Genomic DNA, 7301 nt, shown 5'->3' with positions numbered 1-7301 from the left:
AGCCACAGGATGGGCTATCCTATCCACCATCGTGGTTTTATACGGCATTGCTTCTGAACGAGGAACTCACTTTATGACAAATGAAGTGTGTCAGTGGTCTCCCCTCATAGATTTCTATTCTTCACCCATCCTGAAGCAGTTAGCTTGATAGACTAGTGGAAAGTCCCTTTGAAGACAAAGTTAAATACAAGAACAGCTCAGGGTCACTACTTTATAGGACCGAGGCCAGGTTTTCCAGGAGGTGGTGTATGCTCTACCTTGGTGACCAGTATATGGTTCTATTTTTCCGTCAGAGCCAGAATTCATGGGGCTAGGTCTAAGAATCAAGGAATGGAAATGGCAGGGGAACACCACACTACTACCTCTAGTGATCCACTGGCAAAATTTTTGCTTCCTACCCCTGTGACCGTAAGTACTGCTGGTCTAGAGGTCTTAGTTTCAAAGGGAGGAATGCATCCACCAGGGACACAGCAGTGATTCCAAGAACTGGAAGTGAAGACTGTTACCTGACCACTTTGGGCTTCTCAAGCCTCTGAGTTAACAGGCAAAAAAGAAGGTTACTAGATGGCTGGAGTAATTGATCCTGATTGCCAAGGGGAAATTGAACCGCTACAAGCAATGGAGGTAAGCAAGGGTGTGGCTAGAATTCAGGAGACCTGTTAGGGCTTCTCTTAGTAACATAACCTGGGTTAAAGTCAATGGAAAACTACAACAGTCTAATTCAGGCAGCTCTATCAACGGCCCAGCTGCTTCGTGAATGAAGGTCTGGGTCACTCTCCTGGGTAAAAAACCACAAACAGTGCTGCTTCAGCAGTACAAATACTAAAATTGGAATGATACAGAGCAGACTAACATGTGCCCTGCACAAGGATGACACGCAAATTCGTGAAGTGTCCCATAGGTTTAGAACAAACTAGTGGTTACCAGTGGGGAGAGGAAAGTGGGGAGGGGCAAGATAGGGAAGGCGATGAAGATGTACAAACTACTATGTATAAAATAAATAAGCTACAAGAATATACTGTAGAGCACTGGGAATATAGCCAATGTTTCATAATGACCAGGGATGGAATATAACCTTGAAAAATTGTATCACTATACACAAACAGATCATATACCTGAAACATAATATTGTATATCAACTCTATCTCAGTTTAAAAAGAGAGAGAGAGAGAGAGAGAGAGAGAGAGAGAGAGAGAGAGAGAGAGAGAAAAGAACCACAACCAGCCAAGTTGCTTGGTGAGGATGAAAGGAATATGTAATGGGTAGTGGAAGTATACAGTTATCAATACCAGCTATGACCATGTAACCAGTTACAGAAATGAGGATGTAACTGTTATAAGTATTTCTTGCTTTTCCTTTGCTGTGAATATGCTTGTGTGTATGTTTGTGTCTGTATGTATGTGTGTATCTACCTGTCTACTTTTGTTTTCTTTCCCCATCCCCTTATCATATAACATAAAATGTATTAACTTTAATATTTATTTATTTATTCATTCATTTTGTTTTTTGCCTGTGGTGGGTGTCTGCTGCTGCACATGGACTTTCTCTAGTTGTGGTGAACAGGGGTTATTCTTCATTGTGGTGTGTGGGCTTTTCATTGCAGTGGCTTCTTTAGTTTCAGAGCACAGGCTTTAGGTATGCAAGTGTCAGTATTGTAGCCCCTAGTGTGTATTAACTTTAAATCATAATATTTAAATATTGTTAATTTTGCATCATAAAGTTACAAGAATATCACAAAGAGTGAACATCACCCAAGGGTTTTGGATCCTCTTTTAGGGAGTCGGTGCGCTTTCAGCTGTACACAGGATGCCTGTGTGCTAAATCGCTTCAGTTGTGTTTGACTCTTTGTGACCCCATGGACTGTAGTCCGCCAGGCTCCCTCTGTCCATGGAATTCTCCAGGCAAGAATACTGGAGTGGGCTGCCATTTCCTACTCCAGGGGATCTTCCTGGCCCAGGGAGCGAACCCACGTCCCCTGTATCTCCTGCACTGTAGGCAGATTCTTTACTGAAGCACCGGGAAGCCCCATTGGAGCACATTCCCCTGTCTAATTTATATTCTGCACTCTGCTGCCCCTCTGTTCAATGATTTCACTTAATTTTTATAAAACAAATATTTATTCTATGCAAATGGTTTTCTTTAGGCACATTAAATCATTCATTCAGCAAATATTCACCAAGTGCCAAGCATGAGCCACTTGATTTGTAAATTCCATTAAGATAGGGCTGTTGCCTGTCTTGTTTGTTACTTGGTCTCCAGTACTGAGAATAATGCTTTGCACAGAACAGGAACTCAATAAATTTGTAGTGAATTAATAAATGGAAAGAAGCATCTCCAATACCCCTGGTAATAATTTGTGCATTATCTCTGGCACTCCATGTCCAAAGGTTGTTAATATACACTTCCTAGTTGTGAACATAACAAGTCCTTTAATAACCATTAGCTATGGCAAAATGGCGTTTTTTTGTTTTTTTTTTTAGAAGAAAAATGATGTTTTTGTGAAAGGCTTTGAAGTCTCAGATGAAAAGTACAGGGAATCCTCATGGATTTATTTGAAAAGTTTACTTGTTCATTGATCGATTATGAGGCAGAACATATTTTTCTATGGAAACAAGGTTTTGCAAGGGGTTTAGATTCTCAGAGCTGCCCTCCTAAAACCTATGACATTGAAAATAGCACAGTCGTAGTAATAGAACATAACCATCGTATGTGTTTCTGTGGAAAACTAGAACTTAATCTGCTGTATTTGGAAAGGCACTCTGTTAAGCATGTCTGCATTAGAATGGTGAGTCTTGGGGTTAGTGGTTACACTGCAGAAGAGTATTCAAACTCACCCGTGCTTGGTATTTTATCTTAGGACGGCAGGAGAGGTTGAAACAAACGACTAAATTATTGAGAGGCATAGGGTTCATATACAAGGAAGTGGTGGTATTGTGGATGAAACCACTCTTAATGAGGAGAAAGTAAAAGCTGTATGCGAGGCTTAAAATAGAGAGAGAGAAGAGGAAATATGAGTGGGAAAAACTCTAGGGAGAGGCAAAATGAGAAGGGAACTTCAGTCAAGTAAACATCTTGCCAGTCTTGGTGGTTGGTTGGCCCTGGCCGTATGTAAGCCAGGGATTGAGTGTATTAGAAAGTATCCCGTATTAGTAGTTTATTTTAAAACTTAGTCCAAAAGAAATAAGAGATCTAAGTATTAGCTTTTCTCATTTTGTAACAAAAGAATATGCTTAAGTAAAATATATAACACAGAAGGAATGTTTAAAAGTTGTTTTTATTAAATACTGAATACACACAAAATAATATTTCTAACAGGTGTGACAGCTATAAAGAACAACAAATATCCACATGCCTACTGCTCAGTGAAGATCTAGGAAATTAGAGTTTGAGGATGGGGCAAGAGAATAATTGCAATCTTTCAGGTAGTTTTGTGTCTGAAACTTCATAATCATCTTGGATAAAAGCTAAAAAAATAAATAAACCAAAAGCATAGGCATTTCATCAAGGATGTAAAAAGCTGACATTAATAAATAATAGACTAATTAAAATATAACATTGATTGACCCTGTAAATATTTTGAATAAAAACAGAGTGTTATATTTTAAAGCCCAAGAAATATTGCTAGAATGAGAGCTCTGTGGTGAGTAGCACTATTTGTCAAGTGGTCCACGTTTACAGAAGCCTGTTTCAAAAGAAGCAAGAAGACGGTTCTAAGGAAGAGTCGTTATTCAGGTGCATTCTTTTTGACGAAGCTATTTTTCTGTCCTAGCTAACACTGAACACAGACATTCCCCTTCACATCCAGGATTTTATAAAAAAAATCTTGCATTTTAACTGAAGGAAGCTTTTTTTCCGTCTGAGTGTGCTTTAGCTCCCTGATACATGGGATCTTAGAAATTCCTTGAGTTGGAAACTGAGTCCTTAATACCATGTCCAGAATATTTTCATGAGAACATTCTGGAGATGGGTAGTGGTTGAAAACAGAGTGCATGTACTTAATGCCACTGAATTGTACGCTTAAAAAAGGTTAAAATGGCAATTTTTAGGTTATATCCTTGCAGGCTTAGTCACTCAGTCTTGTCTGACTCTTTGGGACCTTGTGGACTGCAGACTACCGGGCTCCTCTGTCCATGGGATTTTTCAGGCAAGAATACTAAAGTGGGTTGCTAAATAAAAAGATGTCACCAACCAACCAACCAAATAACCAAGTGTTTAAGTAACACTGTTTATGGGTTTAGATTATGATCTAGAACCTACATCCTGTTCTAAGACTCCCTGTCAACCTACCCACATGAACTTTTGTGTTAAGTGAGATGAGATCAACACCTGACCAGTTTTTACTTATTAGAGTACACAAGTGTGCTGTGATTCTCATATTGTACTTTATTATTTTCTTTTTTATCATTCATTCATTCATTTTCACTTTCATATAGTATTCCATTGTGCAAAAATACTGTAGTTTATTCATTCATCTGTCATTGAATTCTACTGGAAATATACTTAGGAGTGGAATTACTGGGTCATAAAGCAGAAATACTCAGCTCTAATGGATATTGCAAAACAGCTTCTCAGTTTACATTTCAAGTTTTCATTTTCTGTTTCTAAAATATATGAAAATGCAATTGTATTGTAACAAACATACCACTCCGGTGGGGGATGTTCATAATTGGGGAGCAATGTATGTGTGGGGGAGGGGAGTTTATGGGAAATCTCTATACCTGCCAATCAATTTTACTGTGAACATAAAACTGCTCTAAAATATTTTTTTAAAAAGCAATTGTATTTTGTAAATTGACCTTCTGTTCCAGAGATCTTCTAAAACTTAATTCTAGCAGTTCATTGATTCTTTTGGATTTTCTACATAAACATTCATGCCATCTGCAAACAATGACAGTTTTATTTCTTCCTTGTGTGTGCTCAGTTGTGTCTAACTTTTTGCGACCCCCTGAACTGTAGCCCACCAGGCTCCTCTTGCCATGGGGTTTTCTAGGCAAGAATACTGGAGTGGGTTGCCATTTCCTTCTTCAGGAGATTTTCCCAACCCAGCGGCAGAAGCGGCGTCTCTTGTGTCTCCTGGTGGGTGGGTTCTTTACTACTGAGCCACCTGGGGAACTTTTATTTCTTCCTTTAGTGATAGTTACATCATTTTTCTTTCCTTACCACATTGACTAGAATCTCCTGTACAATACTGAATACAAATGATAATATTGGGCGTTCTATTTCCAATTCTCTATCTCACTCTCTAGGAGAAGCTCGAAATGTTTCACCATTGAGTATGACATTTGTTATAGACTTTTTGTATATGCAATTAATTATATTGAGGAACTTCTCTTTTATTGCATTAAAAAACGTCAATAGTAATCTGTTCTGGTATAATTTACAGATAGCAAAATACATAAATCCAAAGTGTACTACTCAGTGAAGTTTGACAAACCATTGTCAAAATGTAATCATCATTCAGATCAATATATTCTTCCGTAAATACTTAGGAGTAGAACTGCTGGGTCATATAGTTAGTATAAGAGGAAGTACCACCTTGTTTTCCAAAATGTTGTATAGTCCTGCCAGCAATAAATGACTTCCAATTGCTCCATATTCTTGCCAATACCAGGGACTGTCAGCTTTTATAATTTTAGCTGTTCTAGAGGCTAAGTCCTATTTCCCATGGTTTTAATTTGCCTTAGTTCCCTGATGACTAATGACTTGGAGTATCTTTTCTTATGTTTATCAACCATTCACATACTTTTGTAAAGTGTCTTTATAAGTCTTTTTTCCATCTTGTAATTGGATTTAAAAAAAAAATTAATTTAGACGTGTTTTTTGCTTATTCTGGGTGCAGGTACTTTGCCAGATTTGTGTGTTGCAGATATATTCTCCCCATCCATGTACTACTTATGCACTTTCTCTGTGGTATATTTCGATGAGAAGTTTATCATTTTAATGAAGTCCAATTTATCATTTATTTTTCTTTTCTGATTAGTGTCGTTGAAGTTCTGTTAAAAAAAAATCTTTGTCTACCCCAAAGTTTTAAAGATACTTATTAACCCCCCCTTTTTTTCTAGCAGGTTTATAGTTTTAGCTTTTACATCTAAGTCTATGATCAATCTAATTCATTCTTGTGTATAACGACATGAGGAGGGAGTCAATATTCATTTTCTCCAAACTGCTATCTAGTTGTTCCAGTCTTATTTATTGACAAGACTGTTTCTTTGTTGAATTTGACAACTTTGTAAAAAATCAACTGACTGTAAATTTGGGGGTCTATTTCTGGATTCTCTATTCTGTTCCATTGATCTGTTTGTCTATTATTACACCAATATTCAGTTCAGTTGCTCAATCATGTCCGACTCTTTGTGAACCCATGGACTACAGCACGCCAGGCTTCCCTGTCCATCACCAGCTCCTGGAGTTTACTCAAACTCACGTCCATTGAATCAGTGATACCATACAGCCATCTCATCCTCTGCTGTCCCCTTCTCCTCCTGCCTTCAATCTTTCCCAGAATCAGGGTCTTTTCCAATGAGACAGTTCTTTGCATCAGGCAGCCAAAGTATTGGAGTTTCAGCTTCCACATCAGTCCTTTCAGTGAACATTCAGGACTGATTTCCTGTAGGACTGACTGGTTGGATCTCCTTGCAGTCCAAGGGACTCTCGAGAGTCTTCTTCAACATCACAGTTCAAAAGCATCAGTTCTTCAGCACTCAGCTTTCTTTATAGTCCAGCTCTCACATCCATACATGACTACTGGAAAAGCCATAGTTTTGACTAGACAGACCTTTGTTGGCAATGTAGTGTCTCTGCTTTTCAATATGCTCTGTAGGTTGGTCATAACTTTTCTTCCAAGGAGCATCTTTTAATTTCATGCTTGCAATCACCATTTGCAGTGATTTTGGAGCCCAAGAAAATAAAGTCTCTTACTGTCTTAATTATTGTAGCTCTCCAGTGATTATTGAAATCAGTAAATTATCCAACCTGTTTTTGAGTTCATCTTGGCTGTTCTAGATAATATCTATCTATATAAATTTTAGAATTAGCATCTCAATTTTTCTAAAAAGATGTGCTAGAATCTTGATTGGAATTGTAATGAATCTAAAGGTCAATTTGGGCAGAGCTGACATCTTAATATCAAGTCTATACATCTCTCCTTCTATCTAGGGCTTTGTAAATTTCTGTCAGCATTGTTTTTAGTTTTCAGTGTAGAGATCTTGGTTATCTTTGGTTAAATATTTTCCTAAGTATTTGATGCTTTTTATGTTTTGTAAATGATATTTTGAAAAATGTCATTTTCTAATTGTTTCTTC

At 37.7% G+C, this 7301-nt stretch overlaps 1 non-coding gene across 1 annotated transcript; it reads left to right on the top strand.

Moving 5' to 3' along the window:
• Nucleotides 1-799: 799 nt before the first annotated feature.
• On the top strand, nucleotides 800-905 carry LOC128059693 (U6 spliceosomal RNA). Its single transcript, XR_008200621.1, has one exon. It is a non-coding gene; the product is annotated as a U6 spliceosomal RNA (small nuclear RNA).
• The last annotated feature ends 6396 nt before the right edge of the window (nucleotides 906-7301 follow it).

Source organism: Budorcas taxicolor, chromosome 14 (genome assembly GCF_023091745.1).
Source record: "Budorcas taxicolor isolate Tak-1 chromosome 14, Takin1.1, whole genome shotgun sequence".
Classification (NCBI taxonomy): Eukaryota; Metazoa; Chordata; class Mammalia; order Artiodactyla; family Bovidae; genus Budorcas; species Budorcas taxicolor.
This window is presented reverse-complemented; position numbering and strand designations above follow the sequence as displayed.